The following is a 23,236-nucleotide window of genomic DNA, read 5'->3' as shown; positions in this document are numbered from 1 at the left end:
TTATATTAACTACAACATAAACTATGAATAATGTCTGCATTATACTGTGTTAGTAGTCTACCAAGATTCACCTAAAAAAAGCATAATCTGGGAATAACCTAATACGTCTTCTTTTGTACATATTGATACAAACAGTACCAGTCTTCCATATTCTAGGATACCCTGAATTCAGACAATGAACAAGAAAAGCAAGCTAGTACCTGAAATCCTGTGTGTCTCTTCCTAAGAGGAGATTCTCTGAGTCCTGGTAGAAGATAGACTAGTCACTGCACTTCCCCAGTTTGTCTTCATGTGTGCACACAAAGACACCTGGTGTATTTGATACGCTATATTTGCACTACCTACAAGAGGACTGGGAAAAATCCAGCACTTCTGGTGCAGCAGAATCCAGCAATTCTCCTGCACAACCAGAATATTAGAATGCTAACAGACAGCTTATCATTGTGATGTCACACGATACCTCCATGCAAGCCTGCTGGCTAACGTGTCCATGCACAGCCAACACTGAGCAGTTGTCTCAGTTTCTGTGATGGAAGACTGAATTTAATTCTTTTTTCTATTCAAACTGCAGCTGGCCACCTCTTCAGATTACATGATACTAAAGTATGTTAGGTAAAAATACAAATACATGTCAATTGGATTTTCAGAAATCTTTGATTGATCATAGGTCCCTTTACATAGCCTTAATAGTAATAAGTCCAATTTCACACCAGGCTAAGTTACACAGGTAATGTTTCTTTTATTAAATGCACCCATACCTGTAAATCCTTTTCATATGCCAGGGCTTCAGAATGCCAGTTGTTCAATAAACATAAAGTTAAAAAGTCTACTCCAGAGACTTTTGTATAAGATGGGAGAACATGAACAAAAGAGAGTGGCAAGACAATAAAAGCTAGCAATATAGGAAGTAGTTACAATATGTTGACATCCTGATATTTCTCCTCTGTTTTGTAGGCATGGCCATAAAAAAGGGGACAAAATGTTTACTAGAATTTGAATGAAAATAGCAAGAGTTTTGCTGTTGTGCAAAACCTTCTCCCAAAGCATGAGAAGTGGCATAGAAAAATGTGCGTATTTTTGTTGAGTAATTAACTAAAAAGTCATGGATCCTACTGTGTTTAGGTTATTGGAGGAATGGTTTAACCATTCAGTACGGTTCAGAGGTGACAGACATTAACAGAGAGGCTGTGAATGGATCTAGGAAGGGGGTTGTTGGTTTGCTTGATGCCGTATAGAAACCAGAAGCATATGACCCCAGAAAGGGATCATATTCTCAAAGTTACTGTCTAGAAGAAAAAATGTTTTAGCAACACAGACATCAACAGAGAGAAGTATCAGGATACATTCATTTACTATGAAGCACAGATACAGGATCTTAGAAACACAGCTTTTTTCTCTTTCTCTCCTTCCCCATCCTCCTCCACCCCCCCACTGATGTACTGTATTTGTTGAGAAGTAATGAATTATGGTACTAAGAATCAATCATCACAGTGTGGTTTTGGAAAGCATTTCGTATTCACCAGCTACCTGTTTAAACAGAAGAATCCCCTGGCATCACCACTGGCTTACACACAGATTCACTTACACACACTCCATTTTTAATGAGATGCCCACATCAGCCATATAACATTACTTACAGAGAAGCCTTACTGATTTTCTCCACTGTTTTTTAAGAAGACAAGGCTTCTGTTTCCCAAGGTTTCTGTAAATCCCACAGGTTGAGATAAGAACAGTCCAGTAACTAAAGTATAATACAAAATCACTACTGCTACCATCAATAATAATAATGATAAGGGAAATAGCAAGGGGAAAGAATATAAAACTAAAAGGGGAAAGGAAAAAAAAAACCACAGATGTTGCACAATACATTTGATCACCACCCGTAGACTGATACCCAGCCTGACGCGGGCCTTCCCAGTAACTCCCCCCAGTTTATATATTGGGCATGACATGCTGTGCTTTGGAATACCCCTTTAGCTAGTTTGGGCCAGGTGTCCTATCTCTGCTCCCTCCCGGCTTCTTGTGCCTCTCATCCCTGGCAGACCTTGAGACTGAAAAGTCCTTGATCAAACATTACTTAACAGCAATTAAAAACATTGGTGTATTATCAGCGTTGTTCCCAGACTAAAGTCGAAAACATAGCCTTGCACCAGTTACTAAGAAGGAGAAAAATAACTGCTACAGCTGAACCCAGGACAGGGTACTACAATTTCTCTTTTGTTATTTTATAACCCAAGGCACAGAAGAATATCTGCTGCCTTTCACTGTATTCCTCTGCTGGCTGTAAGGAGTAATTTTCATGCTTGGTGTAAGACCTTCATTAGGAGAGATCCATCTTAGAGACCTCTCTCTGGTTTGGAAAAAGGTTAGGTTATTTCTTTTGTTATATCTCTGGCCTCATGAAGAAACTGCATTTGGCCTTTCCTGTCTGCTGAAAGCCTACCTTGAGTTTCATCTTCCAAAGAAGCTGATCTCCATATGTTTATGCTTCTGAATAACAGTTACGTTATGAGCATACACAGGACTGATTCTGGTTTATAAGGGCCTTGAAATTCCCACAGTATTAGAATTGTGCGAATGGCTGAAACCATTTGTACCCCATTCGTGCTATGGGAACCATTAGACAGTAAAGTATCTTTCTGCAACAGATATGCAGTAAGATCTGGGGGCAAGAATGAATAGCTGAGCTGTAGCCAAATGGATCTCCCAGGCTAATTCATCCATTGCATTTAAAATTAGTATTCTGTCTCAGTGGTGATGGTGCAGTGGTAAAGAAAAAGCTGTATGGGTACATCCTATTTGCAGTTTCATGGATAGAATGGAAACTGCTGTCATAATTCTTATGTACATATCTGCCAACATATTCTGAGGTATAATTCCCCCAGGTTTCAATTGCTGGTAGAGAAGGGCTGAAAGTGTTAAGCTATTTTATAATTTACATCAGTAGTTTGGGGCATTAACCCTGTTTGATCTCCATCAGCACAGATGCAATTTGTCAGCCATCAGATCTTCAGAGAACTCCCCTGTTACTTTTTGATAGTCCTCAGGAAAAGTTCTTTTTTATTATATTCCTTTACTGAAAACATAAGTAAGAGAACTGCTTCAAACATTTTCCATTTCCAGGAGAATTTCTAACAAAGCCTGTGTTAGAATCTCCATGGCTTTAGCGATTTGAACTTAACAGGCAGACTAATTGCTCAAGTATTTGACTCTCTCAACTCAAAAGAGATTGCTACCTGTAATTTAATTTATGAACTGTGCACATACCCTTAATTCTCTACAGGAATTTTGTAAAGGATAAGAAGTGGAATAATATGTCTTAAAGCTCTCATAATTTTACTTCTCTTTTCCTCTACATATTTCTGAAAAGCCTGACTAGATAAAGGGGAAATGAGGAGAACTTGTGAAGAAACAGAAAGGACCATCAACATGTATGTAGAATCACAGAACGGTTAGTTTTGGAAAGGACCTTAAGATCATCAAGTTCCAACCCCCCTGCCATGGGCAGGGACACCTCACACTAAATCATCTCACGCAAGGCTTCGTCCAACCTGGCCTTGAACACTGCCAGGGATGGAGCATTCACAACTTCCCTGGGCAACCCATTCCAATGCCTCACCACCCTCACAGTAAAGAACTTCTTCCTGGTATCCAAAATCTGCATATCTGGATATGCACAGAAGGAAATTAAAATCATCATCAATATTCATTAACCTGAATGTAGAGATTTTTATTTTTTTTTTTACCCTACTAACCTTTATTTAGGGATTTTGCAGGCAAATTCCAGTTTGGAGAATAGAGCATAAGAGTTTACAGGGTAAGAAGGGACTTTCTAAGCTAGAGCAAGACCTTGTACAGGAAAGACCATATAGGCTTTGTCTATAGTCTGAAGACTTCTGTTCAGAGTGGTGCAACTCTGCATTAGGTTCATCACTTGAGAAATAGAGAACAGTGGTTGTGTCTACATCCCATGCCTAGAGCAGAATTTAAATGGGAGGATAATACTTTTCTTAAAAATACAGTTGAAGAACTTACAAATGATCAAATGAGGTTCTGGACTTCATATAATCTGAATGGGGTCTCCTTTGCGGTGACCACAGTCTAATTTCATCCACAGTAAAATCTGAAATAATTTTGTTACTTCAAACTCTGCTTTTTTTTTTTGAGAGGTAAAATATATTGCACATCTGTAAATTAACCATGAGGGATGAAGGGAATGTTTTCCTGTAGCTTACGTGGGAAGCTGAGATAATGATAAATGTAATCACTTCCCAACTCTGTTGAATAGTGGTCTTCAGTTTAACAGATCCAGAGTTTTCTAGCTACATTGTGCTTGCAGCCCCCATGAATGGAACAGCTCACAATACAAATTGGTAATTTCTTGGGTAACAACTCTGTGATGTTTCAGAGAACACGTTTGTGTCATGTTAATAAATTCCTCCCACACACGATGGCCATAACGTAAATCTTCAAGTGTAAGACAAGAGTTTGAATGTAAGGAACAAAAGGAACCCGCTTAAGCTTGAAGGGAATGTGGAGGCAGTATCCATCAAGACCTTGTAAGCATTATATTACTTGTTATTATCTTATTTTAACACTTTAAATTGATGTTAGAATCACCATTTCTTCTCCCTCTCTCTGTCATCAGTCAAGTTACAAGTGAACATGCTCACATCCTGTAATTAATATGTTGCCTCTATAGGGAAAATTTAAGAGATTACCAATGTTTGTGTAACAATTTGTAGTGCAAGAAAATGCCTACAAGTGAACTTAATCTGCCCCTCTGTCATCAGATACTTGGAATCACATCTCATAATTCTAATTTTCTCCCAAAATACAACTTATATTCCTCTGTATTTTTCCAGGATTTTTTTTGCAAGGGGTAATGGGGTGCCAAGGGTTCAAAACATAAGGCAGGATGGATTCAAGTACACCATAAAGGCATCTAATCTTGTAACATTATGTAAAACAGAAACATATTCATCTGTGTTTTGATACAGATAACATTTCCCATTAATTCCCGCAGAAAGTACTGTTTGCTTAAATATAGTCATATCAAATGCATATTCCTTCATTTTATATATGTCAGACTGAAGAATATTTAAAGCAGTTTTTATTGTTATCATTAAGATTAAAGGTATTTTCCTTTTAGCATGTGTTTCATGTACTTTGACATGATCTGGGAAAGTAACCAGAACAAAAGAACTAAATAGATTTATTTACACACAGCAATATGCTGCCAACAAGTGTTGAACACGAAGGCCAGAAGTCAAGTTCCAGTCTTCTGAGTCAAATCCACAATAGAAAACAATGTCATCACTTCACATTTTCTGGAAATGTTGCCTCTCTTTTTTGCTTCCCATTTGCACTCCGTCAAGCTTCTCCACACCATAATGAACTGTTAGCTACCTCAGATTATTCACTATTATTTGGCTAGATATTTTTGAAGCCTCATTAGCAAAGGTTATGTCATTTGTGAAGATTTAGTCCTGGCAAGGCTTGGTTCATTAGAAAGGACTGTTATATAGTAATTTTGAAAGTTATATTTGCTGTACTTCCACACTTGTTAAACTGTGTTTAGAGTAGGTATTTTCTTGATATGAGAAGAAAACATAACTACTAACAGACATTCACTCTGTGAGCAGTGAAACCAATCAAATCCAGCTGTCTGGAATTTGAGCACTTGTGGCATCTGAACACTTACTGTCACAAATACAAATATACAAAAGGCCCCCAAACCTCAGACATGACTACCTTCAACCCTTTGGTATAAACTGCGCAGTGGTGTGAAAGCTGACAACTTCAACAGCAGCTGAGAGAGTATAGAATCTCATAAAACTATTTTGGCTGGAAAGCCAAGCAGTTAGTATCTAATCTAGATTATTACACCATTGTAGTATGAATCAGGATTTAAGAACAGCAATAATATTTAGAAATCTGCATATTAAGTTAGTATTAAGTGCTTTCTAGCAAGTATGAAAACAATATGTTAAATGTTAGCAATGAGATAGAATATGTTCACATAAAATAGTTAAGAAAATATATTCAATATATTCTGTTTGTATCACTAGCTACAGACAGCTGTATAATGTGATACGCACAGGATAAAAATAAGGGAGAACTATGAAAATGCCTGCTATCTTTAACATGCTACACTTCTACAGCCCACTGCAGAGAAAGCTTAAAGCCTAAAGTTTACTTAGATTTATTTTGCAGAGATTCTAGGAGCTCCTAAGAGGACCTCCAGATGATGTCAAAATACCTTTAATTTATCTTGAAATGCATAAATGAACTGTGCTTTAATTGTTGCTGAATGTTTTCAACCATTGTTTCTTTCCTTGCTGGCATTACAGCCCCTTCACAGAACCTGAGCTTAGCATGCAACAGCAGTTAAACTTCTCTTGACCCATGGAAGGCACCAGAAGAACTGAATACACCAGACAATTTTTATTTCTTTCTAGTCAGCTTGTGAAAAAGGTCAGTATGCAAAGCATGGGTGGGTCAAAGCCCCTTCACACATACAGCAATGATATGTTGATGCACAGGGATAGAAGTTTGCACAGGAAGTTGCAATTCCAGTGTTACGTTATCAGAGAAAGGTCACACAGAGCAGAAGTCCCTGCCATTGGTTGGTCGATTCTAAGAAATTAGCTCATTAATAGATGGTGGAACCATATCTACTTTCTTCTTCCGCTTTCCTTTCAAGAGCAACATAGAATCATAGAACAGTTAGGGTTGGAAAGGACCTTAAGATCACCTAGTTCCAACCACCCTCCCATGGGCAGGGACACCTCAAACTAAACCATCTCACCCAAGGATTCGTCCAACCTGGCCTTGAACGCCACCAGGGATGGAGCATTCACAGCCTCCCTGGGCAACCCATTCCAGTGCCTCACCACCCTAACAGGAAAGCATATCTTCCTTAGATCCAATCTAAACTTCCCCTGTTTAAGTTTTAACCTCTTACCCCTTGTCCTGTCACTACAGTTTCTAATGAAGAGTCCCTCCCCAGCATCCCTATAGGCCCCCTTCAGATACTGGAAGGCTGCTATGAGGTTTCCACACAGCCTACCCTTCTCTGGCCTGAACAGCCCCAACTTTACGGGAGGTGCTCCAGTCCCTGTGGCCCTCCTCTAGGCTTGTTCCAAGAGTTTCGTGCCCTTTTTATGTTGAGGACACCAGAACCGCACACAATCCTCCAAGTGAGGTCTCACGAGAGCAGAGTGGAGGGGCAGGATCACCTCCTTCGACCTGCTGGTCATGCTCCCTGGTCATGCTGTCACCAAGCACCTTGTTGTTTTTCATGTGCCTTAGCATGCCTTCCAGGAGAATCTGCTCGAAGATTTTGCCAGGCACGGAGGTGAGACTGACTGGTCTGTAATTCCCTGGGTCATCCATTTCCCCCTTCTTGAAAATGGGGGCAATATTTCCCTTTTTCCAGTTGTCGGGAACTTCACCTGACTGCCATGATTTCTCAAATATGATGGCCAGTGGCTTAGCAACTTCATTCTCCATCTGCAACTTTGTTCACCAGCTACATTGTGTAGTAACATGTTATTATGTAGTAACAGAGGTAATCTGGGCATTGAGATCACTCTTAAGTGAGCATGGCCATTAACTCAAGCTGCATCGTGCTTTAACATAAATTCTATCCCAAATCACAGCAAAAGCTCTGTCAATCCCACTTACCCTCTTGTCTGAATAGATTCTGCTCTGTACATTTTGCCTTCAGAACTTTACAATTATTATTTTAGCCACAATTATTATTTATTATTTCTCCTCAGCATATGATCCAAGGAACATGAGTAAAGTTTGGTTAAAAGAAGGGTTATTTATATGATGTCTAATGTGCAATGTAACAGTGCGTAAAAATATATACTAAGGGGAATGTAACATTGCATAGTTATATACTATTATTAGCCTCTGTAGTAGCAAATGATTTCTAATGCACATGTATATAACTTTGACAAGGTATCTAGAATTAATATCCTAGTATGTGCAGAAATAAAAACATCAAAAGTGAAGTCACTCCAAACATGCTTTCTTAGCAACTGATAGATCTCCCTTTATTTCTCATTTTGCAGAACAGCAGAATATGCCTCTCTAATACATGTATTTATTAATATTTCCTCTTGAACTCCCATGCGCAGGAGGGAGTTTTCCAAAGGAAGGCCTTCCAAATATTGTTCCACGTCAACTTGTGATCCTGAAGCAAACTCGCTGACATGCCAGTATCTTTCAAGGGTCACATATCTATTCCCCGATATATGAGCACCTTGAACTCAATGTTATGTAGTCCAAATTGCAGGGATGACTATATCATGATGCAATTCTGTGATTTAGTAGGATTGCATAGAGATGTATTTGGTTTGTGGAACTCAGCAATATTTTCATCTCTATTTTGAAAGTGTACAGGGGAAAGAAAACTCTCCAGAAACTACCCAATAAGCTGCATTTCTTTTTTCCCCCACTGCTAGTATTCTAGCAGACATTAGTTTTGAAAACCAAAAACTCAGCATTCCATATACTATTGCTTCAAAGGCAGGCATTCTGCTCTTTTTCTTGTACTTTCATTTTTAATAACACTGCTGTCTTCTAAATACGTGGTATACTCTGAAACAAGTGTAGCAGGTATCCCTTCTCCTTCTGTTTCTACCCCCATATTAACTTACTAAGTTACATAGATAAGGACAGAGTATAATCACAGTACAGACGTTGGATTCTAACCTTTCATATATACAGCAATTAGAGATCACATCAATATGCAATAAAATAATCTCCTGAAGAATTCAGTAACACCCTTGCAGTCCCACCAAGGTCAGTGAACATGCAGGAAAACAGCATTTGACCTGTAATAAAAATGTCTCCACTAGGCACAGACAAACTTCCAAAAGCCACTCAGTTTTCTTCAAATATTTTTAACAGCTGCCAATTACTTGGTTTCTGCTTCCAGATTTAGTACTTGTATTAGTAAAACAGTTTTGAAAATGTTATCCCAATCTAATAAAATAAATAAATAAAAAGAATTTCTGAGCTGAAAATTTCCCTCTTCAAATGTAGCACTGATATTTATTACAACATTACCTGTTTTTGGGGGAATGGGTGGCAATTTTAGATACATGGCAATTATATATACCTTTTTGTAGGTGATACTTAGAGTCTTATTGAACATTTTATACTTCCAGTTTTCAGTAGAAACATTTCTGTAAGATCTGCTGGTTTTCCAGAAGGCTTGCAGGTACTGTCCAAAACCTTCCGTACTGCTAAGTGGTAGAAAAGGCAAAGAAAATTATTATATTGGAAAAGAGTTAAAAGGGGTGATTTATGGGAAGAAAGTAAGAACTATTAATCTTTAATTTCATACAGCAATACCTATAAGCATATAGATTCTTACAAAACTTTTTGCCTCTAACTTGAGTTGTAAACATAGTAAAAACTGCAGTCAGTGGGAAAGGACTAACATTATCCCAGTTTTACTTCTCACATCAGTAGTATCTGGTATCTGGTTTTGACCAGACATGAATAAAACCAGGAGCACAGGGATCAGAATGTCAGATTTTATTTCCTTTGTATTCACTTTCATTTTTTTTGAATTAGGTCACTGTTACAGCAGCAGCAGCTAAAAACATTGTTTAGATTAAAGTCAGGAAAAAAGTGTGTATGCGCATATTTGTATTTGTGAGAAACTTTAATTGGGTAATATGAAACAGCTGAGAGAAGAATTTCTGGGTGAGGTACACATTCCTATCATCAGTGGTTAAAATCTCATTGGTGCTTTCCTCTGCTGAGTTCAAAACATTGCCATTAAGACCCCAATGTTCCTCACCATGCACTTTATGCCACACACAGATAGGGGTTTTGCATGCTGTACTGGCCAGCTCAAACCCTCTGCACAAGCATTATGGTATTAGCCTGTTTGTTCATGAATTATTTGTTCAATTTCTACTAATGCTGCATGAGTACAGAGAATAAGGGAGAGGACAAGGAAATACTACCCATAGTGGGTACATCTGGAGTCAGACATTTGTAGAGAAACTATAAAAATAATTAACCTTTTTATATGAAAGATATACTTTCTATTCTTGTGGCAAAACCGGCATCGAATGTAGTGGCTTTGCTCAGTCATAGAAACACAGAACTTCAGTTCAGTCCCCTGCTCAAAACAAGTACAATAGATCTGGTGGAACAGAGCTTCAAGGACAAAGATCCCATGACTTCTCTAGTCATCTGTTGCAGTGTTTGATCATCCTCACAGTGAAAGCAATTTTCTTCATGGAATCATAGAATAGTGTGGGTTATAAGGACCTTAAAGATCATATAATTGTAATTTCCTGTGTTCCAGTTTGCATTCATGGTCTCTCATCTGTAGCTGCACACTCCCTGGGAAGAATCACCCTCTATCTTTTCTCTACATTTTCATTAAATAAATGCAGAGAGCAGTAAGATTTCCCCCTCATCTTCTCTTCTTGAGGTTCAAACAACTCAGTTCTCTCAGCCTGTCCTTGAGTATCATTTACTTCAAACCCGCTGTTTTCTTAGAGGCTTTTTGCTGAATTAACTGTAGTATGTTCAATGTCTTTCTGGTACTGGAGAGCCATTAAAAGGTTACTGCCACTCATGTACCAAACAGATGCATCTGAGTTAAATGACTGTGAAAGCTTTGAAATTCTTTCCAAACTAGCAGTAGAATGTTTTACAAGTGGATAATAAACCGTCATACTTTTGCATTTTATCCCCTCCATCTTTCACAAAGCTTTTACACACTACAAGATACATGACTTAATATATATATATAAATATAAAAGGCTTGCCAAACTTCTGTTTTCTAAACTTTTTCTGCTGGAATTAGGAACTGGAAACTAGGACACTTCCTGCGTAAGCTTTACCTTCACTCACAGTACAAAGAAATATTAACAAGGACGTTGGGACTTTGAATAGTGTCATAGCTTTGCTGTCCTAGATTTAAAAAGGAAATAGCAATGCAGTGTCTGCTACATTGAGACTGACTCCTTGGAGCCAGAGGGAATCTGATGAAAAGCAACATTTTTATTTTTTATTTTTTTTAACGACAGAACAGGTTTCTAAATTTAAACCCCCAAAATACAGATCTTGCAAAGATCTTAAAGTGACACCTTGTCCCATTTTTAGAAAGAATGATTTTTTTAAAGTGCTGGTCATATATAGAAAAACAACAGCACAGGGATTACATCACCTCAAAAATGCCATGAGAGGATAATAAAAGATTCTGTGCTTAAAAAAAAAACAACAAACAACAAAAAAACTAGTTGGTGTAAACATCAGCCTTCTTTTGGTTAATATTGATAAAAGACAAACAAAACAAACTTTCTTTTGCTCATAGCATATCTCATGCAAAGCATGGTTCCAGTGGGGCATGTGCAAATGGAGGGAGCAGAGGCAAGGCACTGGCCTCAAATGGGCTCGTGTGCTGGGGCAAGCACTGCTTCCTTCCAAGAAAACACTGCATAGCTCCCTGTGTAATACTGCACCTGCATCTGTCTAATACTAGCAGAATGCCTTACATTTTCTCCAGTTGGTTTCCTGAAGCACTCAGATCTCCATAGCTCCAACAGCCAGGTCACGTGCAATAAATAAATCAGGAGCCTGCTGAAATGTGCACTCAGCTAATAACATAGCTTTCAAACAGGTTTGGGTTTATTTTAAACCAAATGATACCTGGAGACAAAATGGGCATTGAACACCTTAAATCCCATATGAAATTGTTGACTAGATTACTCAGATACATTAGCCTGCATTATAGGCACAGTATCTCTGACCTCATTTAAAAGCTACTGCAACAACAGAGACACAAAGATGGCAGTGAAAAACATATTTAAAATTAGACACTGAGGTATTCAGACATCATGTGCTAAATACTGTTTTATTCACTGTCAGGGGAGAGTGCTGGAATCAGGAAGTTCCATAAAACCTGAAAATGACAGTGGCTTATATAGTGAGAAGGAAGTGAGAGCTAATCCAGCTAGGTCCTCTGTCTGTAGGCAACACAATTCTTTATGTTTGTTTTGTATGATTCTTCAAAGAGTTTAACCACCAATGGGTAAGATTTTCAGCCCCCTGCAAATAGCTGAGGCTTCTTGTTAGCAGTGATGAGTTAGAGACCTCCTGTAAACTGTACACATAAAACCTACAGGTCTCATGGAATCATCTGACCTTTGTTGAAAGTCATACCAGTGTAAACAAAAGTGTTGTCTTTCCATAACAAGTACTTGCATAACTGGGGCAAGCCCCTGAGCAGATGAATTTAAGTACTTTTGCAAAACACAGGGAAGACTACAGCTGGAAGTGATCTGACTCGTAAAGAATCTCTGTCCGTTTATTCTGCTTTCATTTATGTTTGAGAAAATAATCAGAAATGTTGTCACTTCCACTGTTACGTGTAGTGAGTGGTTCAAGATCATCAACCAGCTCTCCTGCTTTTCTTTCTCCCCAAAAGAGTAATTTTTTTCATTTACCGTGGTATTGCCAGTCATCCTATCACATTCAAAACTCACTTATAGCAGTTGGCGTTGTTTTCTGCAGCTCAAATTTTGTGATTCTTTACATTGTTATTTCCTACCCTTAACTTCTGGGAAATAAGATGTTAGTGGCATAGCCAGTATTTCAGACTTTTGTTATGGTTGCTGATCAATACAATTGGTGGAGCTCTTATATAATACCATCATGTGAAATTTATTGGGAAAAGGGCTTTCATCTGAAATGCTTTAAGATAACTTGGAAGAAAAAAAGCCCCACACTGCAATTTAATATGAGGAGGAAAAAAATGCAATCTATGCATAAAACTTGAAATTACTTTTATCTCTGAAATATTACCAGTGCCAATATTATTAACAGCTTTCTGAAGGACATTGTAAAACCTGAAACTCCATAACAACCCAACTAGAAAAACAACAAAAATGAGAGCAGGAAAAGTGTTGGTTTTTTGTTGTTGTTGGTTTTCGTTTTTTTGTTTTTTTTTTTTAGGAGAGCTATTAATAGAGAAGGAATGCACTGTTTGAACCTTCCTGTTCTTATTTTTCAACTAAATATCTGTGGGGTGCACAGATATCTGTCTTCTTGATGCTGTTCTGTTGAAATGGTTCTTTGGTCTTGCCAAGTTCACCACACCACTTTGGAACCTTAGTCCGTTATACCTCTGAATAAACTGAAAAAGGCTTAGAAATAAAAATACAGAAATTAATTCAAAAGAGTCAAAGGAGTAAATGTGCAGGGAAGAATCGTTCCTTTTCAATACAACATTTAGGAGATAAAATAAATACAGCACAATTTCAATCATTTAGACACCAAGAAAAAAGATCAACTATATTTGAAACAAGTGATTTATTATGGTTTACACAGTCCATGTGTACACCCACATCCTCCTACAGGGATGTGGATACCAATGTCACATGGACCTTCACCTACTACAATCTGGGAAGGAGGCCAAGAACAACCTTTTCATTGGCCTTTGATGGCTGTGCTTTCTATCAAGCCAAGGAAAATTGCAAAAGGATACTCAAAAAGTGAATGTATTTCTGTTTTTAAAAAAACTGACACTGATTATTTTTGTAAACAAAGTCTCAAAGAAAATCCCTGATAAGATCCATGACAAGCGATATTCACATAATTTATGCATACAAAATGTATCCAGTATCTATGTTCTGCACACCTTTATTGCTATACCATAAAATTTTTAAAGATACTATGAAAAACATAATATGGAGCCTTTGCATTAGTATTCAGTGTTCAATTTCTGAAGTTTTTTATATTTTCTCTCTCCTGCCGGTTAGTAAATATGCTGCATTTCCTCCTAATACTGGAACTTCTTTGGTGAAAGAGAGAGAGCACATCTTAGCAACTGTGTCAGAAATTGGCCTGATTCACCAGCTGGCTCTGAAGAATCCCTCTGGCATTCTAGCATGGTTAAGGTGTAGGGTGTCAGGATCACACTTATAGCATTTAGTATTTAGAATGATTATTATTTATATACTGCTTCAAATTATTGGAAAAATCTATTTAGATATAACAGAGAACATAAAGGCTATCTGTTCCCTTATGAATGGGTAGTCAGAGTAGAAGTGAAATACCTTAGATCAATTGACATTTCTGTTTTGGCAACTGATTCATGCCCCAAAAATGAAATCCCCCAAAATAGAGGAAGTAGGATAGAGCATGCAAGATTTGTGCCCAATCTGCCATGTCTAAGTCTACACAGCTGCATAATACTAACTGCATAGCTTATGAGAACATAACAGTGCTTAATTAAACCTTAGCTAACACTTTCCACAGTCAAAAACTTTACAAAATTAATCTTTATTATCTGTAAGTTATTGGCATATCATAATTTTACAAATTGAAATACAATTAGTTGATTTTCTTGACACAAATGACTACAGAGTTGTAAGACATCAGGATAGAAAATTGACTGCGGTGGTTTATACTCAAAGCCAGAGACGCTTAATACAGCCTGTAGTGCTTATGTTCCACTAGACCTCTCCCTATCTTCTTACTCCCCAAAAGGCTTTTAGTACATATGGCAACAGCTTCCCATGTTGTTTATAAATGGCAAAATGAACATGACTTGACCATGCAACTTAAATTCAGTCAAGAAGGCCCGTCATTTTGAAGTTACAGCTACATTTAAGGAATTAAATTTGTTCACTAACTAATCAACAGTATTGATGTTCTTCATGGTTCCTAATGCTCAAAGACAAAAACATAAATATTATGATCATCAAGGGATATTTTCTTCATGGATCCATGACAGTGTTGCTGTTTCATGTAGTATTCAGTACCTCGAAGGGAGAAGCTTGGTACTTCTCTGAGTCAGTCATAAGGGTACAAATTAATTTACTCTTGGAGGAAATAAACTGGAAGCTTGCAAAAGTATTGCAGAGCAGTTTATCATATTTCTGTTATGACATCAAATGGCAAACAATAAAAATCAATTCAGAGTGGAAATCTCCACTACCCAGGATTAGATATTTTTTTACTGCTGTATCTTTGCAAAGTGATTCCTGAATGTTTTTGCACACCCTTATTACAAATCCTATGGTTATTACAGTGCAGGAGCATTCTGCACATGAACCTGAATTTTATTTTCTGTTTCTTTCTTAAGATACTTGGTATTAAAGGGCATTTACTAAGTCTCAATTAGCTGTATTGGTAGTAAATTTTATCTCAGAAAAGTGGTGCAAGCAAAGTATTCAAACCTCCAGACACCTATTGCAGTGCATTGGAGAGAGGCCAGTTTTCACTCACAATGTTCTTTAACTAAATTGAATCCAGATGTTTACATGGAATAAAATATTAACAAATGTGTCCCAAGGGCAGCCAATTATTATTGAATGCTTTAATAACCTAAACCAAAAATTCTTTAAGGTGACAATTAGCCTTTAGCCAGAAAGATACTTTTGTTTATTTTACTTTATTTTTTTAATGATGAAGGGTGTCTTATCTTAATTTAATTCCAGCTTGTCATTAACAAAATACTTATCTGTGATAATTCTGAAAAAGCTGTACAACAAACCATTTGTGAAAGTAGTAATAAGTTAGTTCTAAACATATGGTTCCAATTTTGTTTTTCTTTTTTCTTTTTTTCCTATAAACCTAAGATACATGTATTTTTATTTTTGTAACACAAATCATATATCTTTGACAGAGAGATCTAGACATTAAAGTTGTATTTACATTTTAAAACTGCTTCAATAGCCCAACATCTTGTGCCTATAACAATATAGTACTATTCAACAGTGTTCCAGTTCTTGAAGATTAAATTCATAGAAAGGCTCTTATTTAACAGGAATTTCCTTGAAAGACATTTCTTCTTTACATGCCTTGGGAAAATTACTTGACACTGTCTAAAGAAACATATTGCTTATTTGCGTCTACAGTGCATACACATGCAAATCTAAATTCTAGATTTCATAGAAATCAATGTGAAGCTGACCTGAGGGAACTCAATAGTATGTCAAGAAACAAATATCCACTTTCAATATATTCTAGCATACAGGAAGGTAGTGCAAGTTTCTTATTTACATTTCAACTTCCTTGTTGAGTAATTTGGCCTAATTTACTTTTTGGGGGACTGTAGTGGAAAGACAAGGGGTAATGGGTTAAAATTTAAACAGGGAAAGTTTAGACTGGATATAAGGAAGATGTTCTTTACTGTGAGGTTGGTGAGGCACTGGAATGGGTTGCCCAAGGAAGTTGTGAATGCTCCATCCCTGGCTGTGAGTTCAAGGCCAGGTTGGACAGAGCCTTGGGCAAAATGGTCTAGTGTGAGGTGTCCCTGCCCATGGCAGGGGGATTGGAACTAGATGACCTTAAGGTCCTTTCCAACCCCAACTATTCTATGATTCTATGATTTGAAACTTGGAATATGCAAGAAATAAACTTATGGTCCATTTTAGTACTAAGGAGTATTTTGATCATTAAAAACGCATTCTACATTTTCTTAGGTTTCAAACATGTCCCAGAGACTTCAAAAGAAAGTATTTTTGTGACCAGGTGTCCTGGGTTCAGCAGTAGCAATCATTTTTCTCCTTCTTAGTAGCTTGTACAGTGCTGTGTCTTTTTGACTTTCAGCCTGGGAACAGCTCTGATAACACCGATGGGTTTAGTTGCTGCTTGATAATGTTTAGTCTGACCAAGGACTTTGTGAGTCTCATGCTCTGCCAGGGAGGAGACAGAGACAGGACACCTGACCCAAACTAACCAAAGAGGTATTCCATACCACAGCACGTCATGCCCACTGTATAAACTGGAGGCAGTTACTTGGAAGGTCTAGATCCATTCTCAGTCAAGCTGGGTATTGGTCAGTGGGTGGTGATTGGTTGTATTCTCTTCCCTTGTTATTTCCCTTATTATTATTATTGGTGGCAGCAGCAGTGATTTGTGTTATACCTTAGTTACTGGACTGTTATCTCAACCTGTGGGAGTTACATTCTTTCAATTCTCCTTACTGGGGGGGGGTGGGGGGGGTGGAGTGTGGGGAGAGGAAGGGGGGAAGTGAGAGAGACTGCGTGATTCTGAGTTATGGCTGGGCTTAATCCGCGACACCAGGAAAAGTTTACGTTGTGCCTGTTAAAATGCAATATATTGATAGAAAAGCTGAAATTCTATGTAAGACATAGACATTTCTAGAACATATTTATATATAAATACTCTGAGGAATATTAAGTTCAAAGAATGCTCAAGAGCAACAGATACACTGGAGAGTTTAACCATCCTATTTTATACTTCCCTGAAACAAGAGATGGAAATACCTGGGGCATGTTAAAAGCTTTCAGTGCATTTGACATGTGAATAGAAAATGGGACATGCAAAAATGCATCAGCTGAGACTCTTAAGTCACAGAGAAATACTTGTGGGACTTGCCCACTAGATATGCAAAGACCAAGCCAACACAAACACAGATGGTGAAGCCGTTTTTGGACCCTATCTGGTGTCAAAAGCAGGAGAAGGTATCAAATGAATTTTGCAGCCTAAAAGTACGTAAGGAATCTAGATTCCTCAATCTGCTTTACAACAACAGTTAAGCACACTAAGACAACAATACAAGAAGTGCACTTTCTGGCCTTGCTTTTAAGTTTGCTACTGAGGATTTCTTTCAGAACTGTACTGGTATAACAAGCTGCCAAGCCTCATGCCCCTAGATATGCATATGGCTACTACCTTCTCTTCTTTACTTGAAATTCGTATCAGTTACCGAAATGAGATACCGAGCATGTCAATTGAAAGTCCAGCATTCACTGATATATGGAAGAGATGTCACAGAGTGTATTCTTCCCTCTTCTACATACACTGGGCTGAAAATATTCCATCTTTATACCATTTGGAAAACAAGATTTAGGCCTACATTTAAGATAGACTCTTCTTACTTACTAGTTGACAGAAAGAAAAGCAGTAGCTTCCAGGAATGTACTCAGACATTACAGAGATAACTGTAGTACACAAACCTATAAAAACTGGGTTACAGTTCACTCCTTCCAGGCCTCTCTTCTGCCTTGAGGATCCTAGCCTGTTAGATTAAGGTGGTCATGAGCTCAGGATCCCAATGTATTTCCATGGGGTTAGCTAGTTCTCTTAGACCTGTTGCAAAACTGTAGTCAGAGACATATAACACCACTTCTTTTAAATTGCAGCTATTCTGCACTTCCTAATTATCAAATCTTGTTTCAGATAACATACCTTTTAAAAAAAGAAACAGGATCTTTCCTATAATATTTTCTTAATAGTTTCACATTACAATGCAATCAGAAGAAGGGAGCTTAGAGAATGAGGTGGCCATGCCAAGCCTCAGTGTTTAATCAATCTTCATTCATATTCAGTTTCAGAAAATTATTTATAGCATCTTTGAAATGTTTCACTTTGGAACTTAAATAATGGGCTAAGAATTGCAAAGAAGTAGCATACTAACTATACTTATGGTGTGCAAGTGCTATGGAATAAAAGTAACAGGAATGTAGCATAAACATACCTGCACTTTCACATATGAATAATTTTTACAGCTACTCAGAACTGACCTGAAAATACGAGAAGTAATAAGAAGGGAAAAGCAGCCAATTTCTGACTTTGCTAATAATGGCACTTATACCTATATGAAAGACAAAAAGTAGTTGAAATCAAAATATTTACTGATGAAGACATCTCTGCTTTTGCTGAGTCACATCATATAGCATTTATAACTTATGTTGATTCTGGATCTGTCTATATTTATTCAGGTGCTTTGGTAGGAAAAAGAGCATAATCTTTTTAGGCCAACATATCTTATCCTGACCATTAATTCATGGCACCTTTAATAATGAAGGAGCCAAGTGACAAGAGATCATAATTTAGACTTTTCGGTATAGGCAAGCATTTGCAGTCTTTAAAGAAAATGAGCACAAGTAGTCAAGTCACTTTAAATTAATCTATAAGGAACAGACAGTAAACAAAATTCCCAACCATGTCAGAGACTCTTGATCCCACTAAAGATCTCCATTCTTTCTTCCCCTCTTGAGCTCCATGGCTCTACAGGTGCAAGTAAATAAGATCAGCCAGATCCTAGTCTCTGACTCGGGGCAAATGGTACTCAGCCAGCCTACATCTGGGAGGGCTGAACTTTCATTTTTTGCACTACCTCCCCCTGGCCTGTGCTACTCCAGCGCTGTCTGGGTAAGCACTCTCTGGCAGGCCTGAACTGCCCCTGCGAGCATGCTAACTTTTCAACAGCGTGGATGACTAAGGGCTGGCATGTGAACCTGTGCCTTAGCCCAGCTTAGTTTGCTAGCACAGACTAGAAAAATAAATTTTACTTCCCCCTGTAGCCTAATTTTTCCATATTTCAGGAAACTTTCCATCAGACCAAACAACTTCCTCCTGTGACAGAACTTTACTTCTGTGAAATGGCTGGGAAAAGTCATAGTACCACTCAAGTTAGTAGCTTCCTACTTAGATTGTATTTGAAACATGCTTGAAGCTGTAAACGTCTATATTCCTTCTAGCTGGAGCTCGTTTTGGGTTATTGTTTTGCTTAATACTTCTTGGTACTGTCACATAGGAAAAATATCTGGAGGTTAGACCACCCAGCAGTATTTTTGTTACTACACAGAAAACAGGAAAGGGAAGCAAAGAAGTTAGCAAAAAGGAGATGGCAGGTTTGTGCGTACACTTGCACACAAATTAAATGCAAAATGCTGTTATCACCAATCAGAAAGACCCTTAGCCTTAGATGAAAATTAAGGATATCAGATTGATTCAGCTCTAACATCAAAGTTCTGGTTTCCACAATGGTTTGCAATCTTTGCTGGGACAGATCCTGAAATGACTAAACAGCCGTGACTTGCTTAGGACCCATCAGTAAATCTGCCTATGCTTTCACCTGCCATTATGGTGGTTGAATACTTTCTATATATAAATTAGTAAAGTCCAAAGCATATTTCATAAAACCTTTGTTGCGTCTCTTACTTGTGAAATCGAATGTTTGAGACATCTTTACTTAATTTTTTTTTTTTTATTTATTTTTAAATCAAAATAATTATTGGGTGCTGCCTGGGTTTTCTAGCACTAAAGCTGGTATCCAGATTTTTTATGTAATTTCAACAGTAAGAAGACTTTCTGTGACGAAAATTTTACAGAAATTCCCAAAGAAGTTCAGTGCCTGGCTTTAATCTACCCTGGAAGCATGTGTCTAACTAGAACCACTTAAACAAAAAAACTTCACCCAGGACTTTATGATCTACTCTACATTGTCGCAAGGGATCACAGCTGTTGTCTTAGCATTTCAGAGACTGAAATTCCATCTTCAGTGTAGCTGTGGTTTAATCTAGTAACTACTATGTCTTGTCACCAAATTAATGAAAAAATCTTGGAAGACAATATGATATGTAAATTTAATCAATTTAGCAGCAGAATTATTTTGCCAAACATTACTACTGGAGAAATATGTATTTCACTAATTGCAACTGCCACAATATAAGATGTTCTGAACTTTATTTAGAACCAATCTGAACAGCCACATCAGTTACATAAGACAAGGGTAAGAGACAGAATAATGAACAATTCAAGCACAGGACTGATGACAGGAGACACATCTAGAGATTATGTTTAGCACGTACAGCCCTCTTGAGAAGGAAATCATGCTGGTAAATAAGAATCACACAAGAGGCAAACTTCCAGTTTGTAATAGTATATTTGTCACAAGGGACGAATCAATGTCACAAGCAGTTTGAACTTAAAGTAATACAGTATGTTAAACAGAAGAGGAAACAACAAGTTCAGATGCAAATACCTCTACGCAGTGCTTTACAGCCTCAACAAAGAATGCTGCTTTAAGGTCGATACAAGTCTCAAAGCAAAACACTGGAACTTATCTGCAAAGTTATCCCAGATGGTCCTTCTTGGCTTGACACCACAGTAGCTGCCTCAGTGACAGGAGCGATAAAATTTAGTCATTGTGTTGAGACAACTAGGCAGCTAAAGGAGTACATTACCATTTGGAAATTCCCTGGAGAATTTCAGTGAGCCAGTAAAATGTCAGATATTATCAGTGTCTAAACAAAGATCAGCACACCCTCTCACAGATGTGCTGGGATGAGTGGAGGGCCTCCCTGGAAGACATCAGAAATGGAAAACCTCCCAGAACCCCAAACAAATGAGTAAGAGGTGGCTACAGAAAAAGTCTAATTTTCAGAATATTCATCTTTATTAGTGGTCCTTTATAAATGAAGCCTCATAACCAGATACAAGGACTCATTCAGTAGGAGGATAGCTCAAGAAATGCACTCTAGAATTACTACATTCAAAGAGGAAGCAAAAATCCACCTAAATTTGTCCAATAAATAACAGCCCATTTGGCTAAAGAAAGCAGTTGAAATGGGTATAAAAAGGTTACTTAGCATTAATATTTTAATTTCTGTGACTTTCCTCTGATCCTCCTCTTCTGCCTGTTACCATTTCTCATTGCATTAATTTCATGTTAACTCATAAGCTCCTCTAAGGCATGTTCAGTTCCTATCACATACTATTTAGCTCCCAGTTGGATGCTATGGATGAATTCTGGCATACTCCATACACCAGAATTTCACTACATAGTGTTCACATGAGTACTGCCTAGTCATGAACAGACTGGTAATAAAAATCAACCTTGTGCAATCAGCTGGTAAGAATTTTGGAGCTAAATAAAAATTAATATCAGCTTCTACAAAATTTAACAGAGACAGAATGATGCAATTCTTATGTATCATTCAAATGAGACAGTGATTACTCAGATGAATACTGCTTAAAGAAAACAATTAAATGCATACTGAGTATCTAATATTGAGAATATGTGTTAGAAGGAAAAACTCCAGAACTTTCGTATTTCAAAACCAAAATGTTTAAAAATATCATATACGTGATAATTCTGTTACCACCTCATCATTTAATATGTTGTGTTTTGAATTTCAAAATTTAAAAAGCTAAACTGAAGCTACTTAATCATTAAAATACAAACTTAACTTGCCCAAGTGAAAGTTTTAAGACTTAATCCATAAAGAACTGTTTTTAGGTACAAAAATATTCTTTTATGAAGAACAACTTATTTGATAGCATAAGGGAAAAAAAAAAATCCCCAGTAAATTAAATACATCTTGGGAAAATTCTTTCAAAGTCTCCCTAACTGAACTTGCTTAGACTAAGAAGCATTTTCTTAAATAGCATGCAAAAGTTTGAAAGTCAACAGGAACAAGGTGTCTCTAAGTTTTACTTAAGAATTAGCAATAAATACCTATTGAAAAGACAGCTAGCTTCTGATTTAGAAGCAAGGGTTTTTTAAAATGGTATTCTTACAAAAGCAAACCAAACTTGGTTTTTTATTCAACCACTTTCAGAAAGTCTACAGAGCCAACATAGAAAAGGCTCCAAGTATTACAGAAGGTGTTTTTAATCCCTTTAATGAGGTAGCAGTAATTGCCTTTAGGGGTCTCTTGGAGTCAGCAACGTGCCAACTTGCTGCTCTGCCAGGTAGCTGTGAAGCATACTTCTCCCAGGGCCTTAATTATTGCTTCCTCCACTGACCACAACAATCCATTCTGATTTTCATTGGAGACTGTTGTGGAGTGGGATCCTCTTCTAAAGACAGTGCCATATGGAACTAAAATAACACTGTGTTAAGTAAGTTCTTTGGAGCCCTCAATAGGCATTTTAAAACAGACAAGATAGTAACTATTGCTACTCACAAAAGTTTAAACTATCATTTGTAAATTCAGCAACATTTTTGCACACCTAAGACTAAACAAGTAATAATGATTCAGAAAACACAAATATATTCAGAACCTCTAAGTTCATGCTAGAGGTGTAAATTCCCTGATGTCTTATACGCCCTGACTCCACAAACACAGAATTAGAAAGACAGTAGGTCAGTTTTGTGTGAGTCAACTCCTGCTGCAGCTTCCTCTCACTCAAAGCTAGGCCATCCACTTGCTCTGAAGAAGAATATTTTAAATAAGCTCATTCTTGTGAAATTCATCCTGGATACTTCTGTTAGGTCCTAAATATTTATAAACAGTAATAAGTCATATCAAATCCTATCTCAAAATAAAGCAAATCAGTTTAAATACCTACAATGACAACAGTATGGATAAGGCTAACTAGATCTGAACTTTTCTAGAACACAGATCTTTGAAATTAATTTTGGCATTTGTCTCTGTCTCTGAAACAAGAATATTTGCATGAGCAACTGTTTTGGAGCTGCCACTGC

The 23,236-nt window shown here is 37.4% G+C and overlaps 1 long non-coding RNA gene across 2 annotated transcripts; it reads left to right on the top strand.

The window, feature by feature from the left end:
* Window positions 1–508: 508 nt before the first annotated feature.
* Window positions 509–19,677, top strand: LOC133277220 (uncharacterized). 2 transcript variants are annotated; one of them, XR_009746131.1, is made up of 3 exons: window positions 509–727; window positions 6,354–6,477; window positions 19,559–19,677. It is a non-coding gene; the product is annotated as an uncharacterized LOC133277220 (long non-coding RNA). The 2 variants fall into 2 exon arrangements; XR_009746130.1 differs by lacking the exon at window positions 19,559–19,677 and adding an exon at window positions 13,404–13,817.
* Window positions 19,678–23,236: the final 3,559 nt, after the last annotated feature.

This window comes from Pezoporus flaviventris, unplaced genomic scaffold, assembly GCF_033815535.1.
Source record: "Pezoporus flaviventris isolate CSIRO_AGI_PZ_B2104156 unplaced genomic scaffold, CSIRO_AGI_Pfla_v1 ptg000054l, whole genome shotgun sequence".
NCBI classification, from domain to species: domain Eukaryota; kingdom Metazoa; phylum Chordata; class Aves; order Psittaciformes; family Psittacidae; genus Pezoporus; species Pezoporus flaviventris.
This window is presented reverse-complemented; position numbering and strand designations above follow the sequence as displayed.